This window comes from Belonocnema kinseyi, chromosome 10, assembly GCF_010883055.1.
Source record: "Belonocnema kinseyi isolate 2016_QV_RU_SX_M_011 chromosome 10, B_treatae_v1, whole genome shotgun sequence".
NCBI classification, from domain to species: domain Eukaryota; kingdom Metazoa; phylum Arthropoda; class Insecta; order Hymenoptera; family Cynipidae; genus Belonocnema; species Belonocnema kinseyi.
This window is the reverse complement of record NC_046666.1, coordinates 100,157,411-100,168,792: the sequence shown is the minus strand read 5'-3', so window position 1 is coordinate 100,168,792 and position 11,382 is coordinate 100,157,411. Positions and strand designations below refer to the sequence as shown.

The following is an 11,382-nucleotide window of genomic DNA, read 5'->3' as shown; positions in this document are numbered from 1 at the left end:
GGGGGGGTAAAATTTTACACAAACCTAATACCTTCTCTTGATGAGAATGTAAAAATTAATTCATTTGTCATGAATAACGTGTTGGTAGTTCTGTCTTTTGCTCGAATAATGAAAGATGGAATTAAGAACATTAAAAAAAAGTACATTTTTTGAAAACCTACACAAGAGACGAATAAGAAAATTAAAAAAACATAAGTTGTGATAAAAATGAGCCCACGCAGAGGGATGATTTTTTTATTGCTAATATAGTTTTTCACGATTAAAACACAAAATACGCATGCTATCCAAAAGTGAGTTATAACAAGTTTGTAGATCTTTTCAAAATGCACAATTTTTTTCCAGCCATCATTTCACCTATTTTGCATAGTTTAACCGCAAAATGTATTTTTTTATTTTCCATTATTGTTTTATGCTGTCAAAAATTGAATTTTCGATTTTTCAAGAAAATTAAAAAAGTTTTTATGATAATCTTGAAGGGCATTGGAAAAAGAAACGTTTTTCTTTTTAAATACTTTCATTCATATCGTGCGTTATTTGGCTTAAAATGTTGATTTTCCTGTGTTTTTTCATATTTTGTAAATGCTATAAATCGGGTAAATTTTGGTTTTATAAAAAAAAGTCATAAGGATAAACTGTTCGTCTGATTGAATACTATGAATATCCGTACAGACAATTGTTCAATTTTGAAAAACGTAGTGTAAAAATTTTTAAAAATACGCTCACCTTTTCAATTTTCACCCAAAATGGCTGGCTAACGAACTTGAACTTTACTTTAGGACAATAAAAGAGTATACCATAGGCCAATGCAATCTTTCAATTCATTCGAAAGTTATCGTGCTGAAAAACTAAAAATCTACATACACACACTCAAATACAGACAGAGAGACGCATTCCTGAAAACCTGTTTTTTGGATTCAGGAGGTCTCAAAACGTATAAATTTGACAAAAATGGTGTGCGGGGGGGGGGGGCAAATTTTACACAAATCTAATACCTTCTCACAATGAGAATGTAAAAATTAATTACTTCGTCATGAATAATGTGTTGCTAGTTCTGTTTTTTGCTCGAATAATGAAAGATAGAATTAAGAACATTTAAAAAAAAGTAAATGTTTTGAAAACCCGCACAAGAGACGAATAAGAAAATTAAAAAACATAAGTTGTGATGAGAATGTGCCAACGTAGTGGGCTGATTTTTACATGTCATCAGAGAAGGTATTAGATTTGTCTAAAATTTGACCAGCCCCAGTTTTTGTCAAATGTCCACGTTTTGAGACCCTGTGAAACCGAAAAACAGGTTTTTACGAATGTGTCTTCCTGTATGTCTGTCTGCCTCTGAACACGATAACTCTTGAAAAAATTAATCTATTAGATTGCCTGTTGGCACACTCGTTTAGTTTTTCTAAACTAAAGGTCAAGTTCGTTAGCCAGCCATTTTGGATAAAAATTCAAAAAGTGGGCACATTTTGAATATTTTTGAGACCACTTTTTTAAAAATTCCAAAATTCTCTGTACGGTTCTTTATAGTATTCAAAAAGTTGAACAATTTATCCCAATAACTTTTGTTGAAAAATCAAAAATTACCAGAGTTAGAGCATTTTCAAAATAAAAAAAAAACAAATTAAAATGAAATTTTTAAGCCAAAGAACGCATGATACAAAAAAAGTCAAAGGAAGAAAACGTCACTTTTTTAAAGCCCTACAAGATTTTGATAACAATTTTTTTAATTTGGTCGAAAAGTTAAAAATTCCAAATTTGATCGTACAAAAAAAGTTTGAAACCACATTTTTTCAAGATTTAAAAATTCTATGTACGGTTGTTCATAGTACTCAGAAACTCAAACAATTTATCCCCATGACTTTTTTCTATAAAAAGAAAATTATCAGGGTAAGAGCATTTTCAAAAACCAAAAAAAAACAACTGAAATGAACATTTTAAGCCGAACAACGCATGATATGAAAAAAATCCAAGAAAAGAAAAACTTTGCTTTTTGAAATCCCTACAGGACTACGATAACAACTTTTTTAATTTGGTCGAAAAGTTGAACATTCCAAATTTGATTGTACCAAAAATAATGAAAAATTCGAAAATTCCATTTTTATGGTCAAACTATGCAGGATACGAAAAAAATAAAAAAGCTCAAATTGCGCGCCCTGGGAAGAACTACAAATTTACAATGAATCACTTTTCGATATAAGCTACGAAAAAAATGAGACAAAAGTTGTTCATCCAAAAAAGAGCTATAATTTTTGATAGGATACGTAGTTTTTGCTTTAGTCGTAAAAAATATCATTCAAAATAAAAATATTAAATTCGTTTGAAAAAACGACACTAGGTACGAACCTAAATTACCAGACAAAAGTAGTTCGCCTAAAAAGATCTATAAATTTATTATTAATCATTTTTTGATTGGACGAATAAATCTTCTTTTAATCGTAAAACATAAGATAAAAAGTCTGCCCGCTCCCCGGGCAACGCTCGCAAGTTTGAGCGCGCCTAGGGCGCGCGACGGTTGAATCTCGATCTTCGCGCTCGATAATAGGTTACCTCGCGCTTCGTGCTCGGATATTTATTCTTTGCATTTGGAATACTTGAAAAAAACTTGATCAAAAAGATCTCTTTTAGATGTCAGTATTTGTATGCGTCTTCATATTCTGAATTGTCTACTTTATTAAGTATAGTCAAAGATTAAGTTTCTCAAAGCTCTGTAGGCTTTGAGGTACACATTCTCATCGTAACACTCGCGCTGCGCGCTCGATTTCCGACAGACATTTGTAAACAGGTTTTGTTGGATTTTTTTTCTCGTAACTTTCGTCGTTTTCCCACACATTTTTTTTTACTTTTTTCAACGTTGTTTTTCACGAATAAAACAAAAAGTACGCGTCCTATCAAGAAGTGATTGTTAACGAAATCGTATATCTTTTTTGGGATAACCATTTTTGTTAATTCATCTTTTTTTGTATCCTATATAGTTTGTCCACAAAATGGAATTTTTTATTTTCCATTATTTTTTCTGCAATCAAAATTTGAATTTCCGATTTTCTAAGAAAATCCAAAAATTGGTTGCGATAATCTTGTAGGAATTTCAAAAAGAAATGTTTTTCTTTTTTGACTTTTTTTCATATCGTGCGTTTTTCGGCTTCAAATTTTGATTTTCGGTTGATTAAAAAAATTTTGAAAACGCTATAACTCTGAGAATTTTCTTTTTATTGAAAAAAGTCGTAAGGATATATTGTGTGTTCTTTTTAATACTATAAATATCCGTACATAGAATTTTCCAATTCAGAAAAAAGTGGTCTTAACAATTTTCAAAATGAGCTCACTTTTCGAATTTGTATAAAAAATGGCTGGTTAACGAACTCGTCCTTTCTTTTAAGATCTAGAAAAAGTGTGCCAAAGATGGATTTGATTCGTTTATTTTTTCGAGAGTTATCGTGTTTACGGACGGACGGCCGGACGAACAGACAGACGCCATCGTGAAAACCTGATTTTCGGATTCAGGGGGTCTCGAAACGTGGAGATCAGTTGAAAAAGTGTGATGTCAAATTTCCGACAATACTAATGCTTTCTCAATCATAAATGATGAGAATGTAAAAATGCAAAAATGAACTTTTTGGAAAAAGCGCAGAAAAGACGAAAGAGGACATAGGCTCCTATATTGGACCCTGTATAGATTCCTGTATTAGACCCTATGCAGATGCGCAGTAGTTTTTATTCAATCGTAAAAAACAACATTGAAAATAAAAAATTATAAAAACAAGGAAATAAGAATTAGTATGATTCAATTTTTATGCATATTATGAATTGTAACGATATACATTTATTGAAATAATGCATATTTCAGAGCAGCTTAGAATACAATTTAAAGCAAAATAAGAAACAAATACAATAATAATCATGATAAATACAATTTACTTCTTATTTTGCAATTTTTTAATAAGTGATCCCAGTCAGAGTTACATAAAAATTTATTATAATTGATACAAAACTGTTATGTATAATGTAGAAAAGTTTACATGTTGGATAAAATCGAGTGCGAAGCACGTGATACGTGATGAGAATGTATTCGTAAAATTTAAAAGAGCTTTAACAAAAGAGAGTTCAATATTACAAAATTACAGTTGTCGGTCCGTTCACCTTTGATTTTAAAAGGTCTGTGTCCGAATGTGGAAGAAATGTAAAGACCAAGTGCGGAGTGATTGCCATCAGTCGCATGCCGTGGGTGCGCTCAAACTCTCTTTTAACGAAAGAGAATTCACAATTACAAAATTACAGTGGTGGATGTTTTGAGTCTCAATTTTAAAATGTTTGCGCAAGAATGTGCGAAAATATAAAGACCGAGCGCGTAGCGCGAGGTAAATATATAATCGAGCGCGAAGCGCGAGAACCAACAGTTGCGCGCCCTAGGCGCGCTCAAACTTCCGAGCGAACCGAGCCGCGCGCACGGCAATGAGAATGTAAAAATTAATTACTTCGTCATGAATAATGTGTTGGTAGTTCTGTTTTTTGCTCGAATAATGAAAGATAGAATTAAGAACATTTAAAAAAAGTAAATGTATTGAAACCCCGCACAAGAGACGAATAAGCAAATTAAAAAACATGTAGATCTTTTCAGAATGCACAGTTTTTTTCAAGCCATCTTTTTACCCATTTTGCATAGTTTCATCGCAAAATGTATTTTTTGATTTCGCATTATTGTTTTATGTTTTCAAAATTTGAATTATCGATTTTTCCACAAAATTCAAAAAGTTGTTATGATAATCTTGTAGGGCATTGGAAAAGAAACGTTTTTCTTTTACATACTTTTTTTCATATCGTGCGTTATTTGGCTTAAAATGTTGATTTTCCTGTGTTTTTTGATATTTTGTAAAAGCTATAAATCGGGCAAATTTTGGTTTTATAAAAAAAAGTCATAAGGATAAACTGTTCGTCTGATTGAATACTCTGAATATCCTTATAGACAATTGTTGAATTTTGAAAAACGGAGTGTAAAAAATTTTCAAAATACGCTCACCTTTTCACTTTTCACCCAAAATGGTTGGCTAACGAACGTGACCTTTACTTTAGGACAATAAAAGAACGTAGCAAAGGCCAATGCAATTTTTCAATTAATTCGAAAGTTATCGTGCTGAAAAACTAAAAATCTACCGACACACACTGACATACAGACAGAGAGACGCATTCCCCTTAACCTGTTTTTTAGATTTAGGAGGTCTCAAAACGTATAAATTTGATAAAAATGGTGTGCGGGGAAGTGGGGGGGGGGGTCAATTTTTACACAAATCTAATACCTTCTCCCAATGAGAATGTAAAAATTAATTACTTCATCATGAATAATGTGTTGGTAGTTCTGTTTTTGGCTCGAATAATGAAAGATAGAATTAAGCACATTTAAAAAAAGTAAATGTATTGAAAACCCGCACAAGAGTCGAATAAGAAAATTAAAAAACGTAAGTTGCGATGAGAATGTGCCCGAGCAGAGGGCTGATTTTTTTATTGTTAATATATTTTTTTACGATTCAAACACAAAATACGCATGCTATGCAAAAGGGATTTATAACCAGCTTGTAGATCTTATCAGAATGCACAATTTTTTAAGCCATCTTTTCACCTATTTTGCATAGTTTAACAGCAAAATGTATTTTTTTGATTTTGCATTATTGTCTTATACTGTCAAAATTTGAATTTTCGATTTTTCGAGAAAATTTAAAAAGTTGTTTTGATAATCTTGTAGGGCATTGGAAAAGAAACATTTTTTTCCAGACTTTTTTCATATCGTGCCTTATTTGGCTTGAAATGTTCATTTTCGTATTTTTTTAAATTTTGTAAATATCTAATACCTTCTCTTGATGAGAATGTAAAAATACTGATTTTAGATCATCATTATTTGCGATTTAACCTGGATTTTGTTGATGAAACACGTTAATCACAGAAGAAAAATCTATCAAGAATCATAAAAAAATTGTAATAAAATAAAATACGAAATCGTGAAAAAAATAATACAATTTGTAAATCACGTACAATAAGTATAGAAGAAAAATTGATTCAGAAACGCACTATTAAGAATCGTATACAAAAATTAATATGAGTCTATAAAACGGAATCAGTAGAAATATTCAAGATACAAGCATCAATGTTGAGTTGAAAATGTAAAATGTGTTGACGGTCGCCGTGTGACGGCGCCAGCTATGCAGTTGGCCTATGATCGTTGCAAATGCACGATAAAATAATAACTTTGAATTTAATAACACATTAAAAGTAATTTACTGACAGTGTTAAATAATCTTTGAATGTTTTTAGTGATCTTTTCGACATGTTCTATTTTCTAAGCGAAAGAAAACTGAAAAAACTGCTTTTAGATCAAATATCCGCAGTTTTAAAATTTTGAACAAAAATCGTGAAGCGCGTTTGGTTTGATTGTAAATCAAACAATATTCTCTAGATTATTAGGAAAATTTAAAGTTATTTTCTGGAAGATTCCAGTTCATTTTTTGTTTACTTTGCAGAATTTAAAAAATGGCAGTTTAAAAAATGTTCAAGTTAAAAAAAAAATAAACAAAAATTACACATAGGCAACAAAATCTAATTAATGTTAATGAATTCATTTCGAAAATAATTTTTTTCGTCATAGCTATTTTCATCAAATTTAGCCTAAGATTTAAGAGTGGAAGGGAATTTCAATCATGCTTGTTTTTAAATTAAACATGAACTAAAGTTATTTCAAGCTAAAAAATAAACGTTAAAAATTATTGATAAAATCGAGGACAATATTTTATTGTTAATTATAACTTCTTTTTTTAAAGAGCTTGACGTGAACTTTTAAAATAAATATTTTACAATTTTCATTGTTTATTGAACAGTAGTTTTTACAGTTTACTGTCTTTCTCTCTCACTTTAGGTAAAAGTTGCAACTATTATTCATTCTTGGTAAGGAAAAACCTTATTTTGTCGACTTCTTCCAGACTATTTATTCGGTAATTTTATACATTACATGACGTTCTCGGAATCAGACCGATTGCCTCATCAGATATATAATATAAAAGTAAAATATGAATCATTAACTAAAATGTTGTACAAATTTATAATATGATGGTAATTATAGGAATAGTAAAAATTATAATACCTTAAGTCATTATGTAGAAGTTTATAAATTGAAATCGAAAATTCTTGAGTCGTTAAATAATAAAATTAAAAGGAATATAGGGTGTGTACCCTCCGTCTCCATCTTACTAAATGAGTACTCGTTGTAATTAGAACATTTGCCAAGTGAATGACGCCTTGGCGGATACGCAATAGCACTTCCAAAAGAATCATAGGCGTAAGCACTAGTTATACTATATAATAAAATATATGTGATTGCATAGAAATAAAGTAACTGAACAATGGTTAGAAATTCGAAGTAGTATATAATTCACAGAGCAAAATGTAGATAGATTATAAGTAGACGCAAAATAGCTGTTAATTTAACATAATAAATCTAAAATCATGTTGTAAGAATAGTTGAAAAAATCTAAATCAGTTACTTTGTTGAGACAGTTTTCGCCTTCTTTTTTAATGAAAACCATTTCAGCAAAGACACGCTTATAAAAATTAGGTTCGACATGTAGGATTTCAACTTCATCCCATTTAATGACAGTTGGATCTCTTCCATGGCATTGAACCAAATGTTTAGCTATGACTTTGAGATTTTTTCCACATAATTGATGCAGAGATGAGGTGGGAGATAGGAGATCCCATGTATTTAATTTCGAACGATTTTCGCCTGCGCCACCTATTATCTGAGGCTTTTGCGAACTAAAATCAAGCGTCCCCAATTACTCAGGCCAGTTTATGAACTGAAATAGATGATAGACGTTTCTACGTGAGCAGTCAAATAGGGCGGCATTTTTCCAGTTTGTCAATGTCGGTAGAGAAGATCAGAGTGGGTAATTTCGCATATATGTTAGTTGAATTTGGGATGCTTAGATTAAAAAGTTAACATAAAAGTATCTGAATGATCTTAATCGAATTTTTAAAATTATGTACAATCAAACATTTTGAAAAAATAACTGTTTTTTTGTATTCAAAGATTAATTTAGGAGCCTATTAATAAAAATTTTAATCATTCTTTTAGTACATAACGATAAAAAAAATAAAATATGGTGGAAAATAACAAACATTTTAATTTAAATTTCATACTTTTTGTTGTTTAAAGATTACTTTATATTTTTTGAATTCACGGTTTTTTTTGTAGAAAATTTATCTTCTCGGTTAAAAAATCATCTTTTTCATTAAAAATTTAATTTTTTTTGTAAATTTGTTGATTTTGGATTGAAAATTTAACTATTTTAACTATTGTTCAAAATTGATCTTTTTCAGTAAAAAATTCATCTATTTGGTTGACAATTTAAAAATTTTTGTTTTCAAGTTTGTTGTTTTTTATCAGAAAATTAATTTTCTTGGTTAAAAATTCTTCTTTTTATTGAAAATTAAACGGAAGCGAATTTTTCTTAAAATTAAAAAATTTTAAACTTGTCTTAAATATTCCGATTTTTTCGCGGAATCTATAGAAATGTGGGAGCTGGTGTCATTTTTAGTTGACGGTTGCTGACAGTAGGACCACGCAGCGGTTGTTTGATCTCTTTTTTATTTTTATATACAATATTTCCTAACTTCATATAATTCGATATAATTTTTTATATATTTCAGACAATTTAAAATTATTAAATTAGAATAGTCCGCAAAGTGTGACTTTGTTTTGAATTCGCCTAATTTGTTAAAATGATATTGGTAGGGCGAAGGGGAACCTTCGATTCTTTCAGATTCTTAGCACCTCCAGTTCGCAGAACCGGCGGAGAGTTTCCGAGAAATGTATTTCCCCGCCAACAAATGCAATATAAATAGATGAGTAGCTCTTTAAAACTGTTTTCTTGAACACTTATTATATGATCTAATTAAATAGTTTTTATTTGAACTTTAATTAAATAATTAAATAAATTAAATAAAAGAATATCTAATTTTCTTTTAACTTTTAATACTTTTCACATTTCCTAATTTAGTATATGTACTAATAACTAAAATATTAGATTTAGCCTTTAAAAATAGGGGGAAAAAAACTTTTAAAAAATCTGGGCTATTAATTTCAGCTTCAGTTTGGAGTTAAAAAATAATGTTTTTTTTTGCAATTACAATCATTTTTAATACAAAATACAAATTTGGAATAGCTATTAGCTTGTTACAAAGATAAAACCCCATTCCAAGTTTTGACAAGAAGAGATCACCGCTTATCTGTTTCTTTTTAAAGTTATATAAATGTAATTTTCGTAAGATTCCGGAGATATTTCAGAAAAATTTTTTATGATTTCACATATTCCGAAAAAATGCAGAAAATGTTTATGCATTTTTTTTATTTTGCAGGACACACAAGATATTAGGAAAAATTAGAGTCAGCTTAAAAGATATTTAGGGCTTTCAGAAGAATTGAAGAAATAATTTTTAAAATAATTTTTCGAAAAAACTATTCATGTTTTTAAATATTGTTAATCTCTTAAAAAATTCTGAGATTCCTAAATAATTTTTGTAATAAAAAATTACATTTTTACAATGACCTTCAAAACTTAGAGATTTGTAGAAACTTCCATAGGAATTTTACCAAAAAATTTTCATCCTTCCAAAATTCTTAAATAACTTCGAAAATTTTTTTCAAAATACTCAACATTTTATAAAATCGTTAAAATTTTTTTAAAAAATGTACAGAAAATTTTTAATTTTCTAAAAAATTTCAAATTTTAAATTACTTTAAAACCTTTACAAAACTTCTGCACCTTCGAAAAAGCTTTTGAAATAATTCAGTTTTCCTAAAAAATCTTTTAATTGTCCTAAAATCTTCTAGATTGTCTTTCGTGTTTTTAAAATCAAAACACAATTATTTAAAAGATTAAGATATTCTAAGTTTTTTGCCCATTATGTATTTCATTTTTCTTACCTCTTTCAAAGCTTGAAAAAGTTTACAAATTGTATACAACGATAGAAAATTTTTTAGAACAGTGTTATTTCCTATAATATTAGAAAACCCATTTGCAATTAAAATTTTCTTTTGAATCAATAATGTTTAGAAACAGTTAGAAAACATTTGATCATGAAATGAAATTACTTAATTGAAAATTTCCATTTACAAAATTGATGTTGCGGTAAACTCGTAATGTTTATTAATAGACTTAATTACAGACGGTTTACTTAAACAGTCTTTTTTTTGAGTGACTCGCAGAATTCTTAGAAATTGAAAAAATCAACTGCAAGAATAAAAAATATATTATAATAAATATATGTATTAAGTTAATATATATATATTAAATTAATATATATTAAATAAATATATTAAATTGTATGCATATTTTAAAACAAATCTCATATTAAATTAACGCAAACAATCAAAAATTCCTTGGAACATTTTTAAATACTGTCAAATATTGCAATTCCTTCAAAATATTTTGACACAACTTAAACTTTTTTTTAAAGATTTTCAAAGTACTTTTGAATTTCTTTCAATAACCATGCTAAAAATTTTTTAATTCTCTAAAATTTCTTAAAATAATAAAAATAAGTTGAAACTTCCTTGACATCTTTTAAAACATCCTCAAATATTTAAAATCCTTCAAAATCTTTTGAAATTTTGTAAAGCTTCAAATTGAAATTTAAAAAAAGAAAAAAGTTCCAAAACGTTAAATATTTCAACTATTCAATAAGAATAATTTTCGACTCGATCAGATTCAAGTCTTCAAATTTTGAATTGTAAACTTAAAAGTTTATATATAATATACTTTATATATAATATAATATTCTTTTAAATTTTTAACACTTTCAATTTATTTATGATCAATAATTTTTTGTTAATAAACTTCTAAGTTTACAATTCAAATTTTGCAGACTTAAATTCCATCAAGTGGAAAATTACTTATATTTCATAGTTGAAAATAAGATTTCGAATGTTTTGTGTTTGTATTGATTCCATTTTCAAAACTCTAATCTACAAAATTACAATATTCAAAGTTTTGAAATTTTTCTTTTTTCTAAATTTCAATCTGAATCTTTTAAAAATTTCAAGAGATTTCAAAGGATTTATAAGGACTTTAAATATTTGAGGATGTTAAAGATGCCAAGGAATTTTTAATTTATTTTTATAATTCAAAGGAGTTTCAAATAATTTTAACAATTTTAGCAGAGTTTCAAAGTATGGTAGTTAAGTAGGTAATTTCAAAGTATGGTAGAAATCTTTAATAGGTGTCAAGGTGTTTCAAAAGATTCTTAAGGTTTGAAACACTTGAGAGTATTTTAAAAGGTTCCAAGGAATTTTCATTTGATTACAGTAATTTAAAATGAGATTTTAAAGGATTTGAAATATTTCAT

The 11,382-nt window shown here is 28.3% G+C and overlaps 2 protein-coding genes across 2 annotated transcripts in view; both read right to left on the bottom strand.

The window, feature by feature from the left end:
• LOC117181495 (nuclear nucleic acid-binding protein C1D) overlaps positions 1-7,252 on the bottom strand; it is an 85,756-nt gene extending 78,504 nt beyond the window's left edge. Inside the window, exon 1 of the mRNA XM_033374231.1 lies at positions 7,121-7,252. The gene's annotated coding sequence lies outside the window, so the exon portion shown is untranslated. The remainder of the gene's footprint in view (positions 1-7,120) is intronic.
• Positions 1-11,382, bottom strand: part of LOC117181292 — an 89,993-nt gene that overhangs the window by 2,200 nt on the left and 76,411 nt on the right. The gene's annotated exons all lie outside the window — the stretch shown is intronic.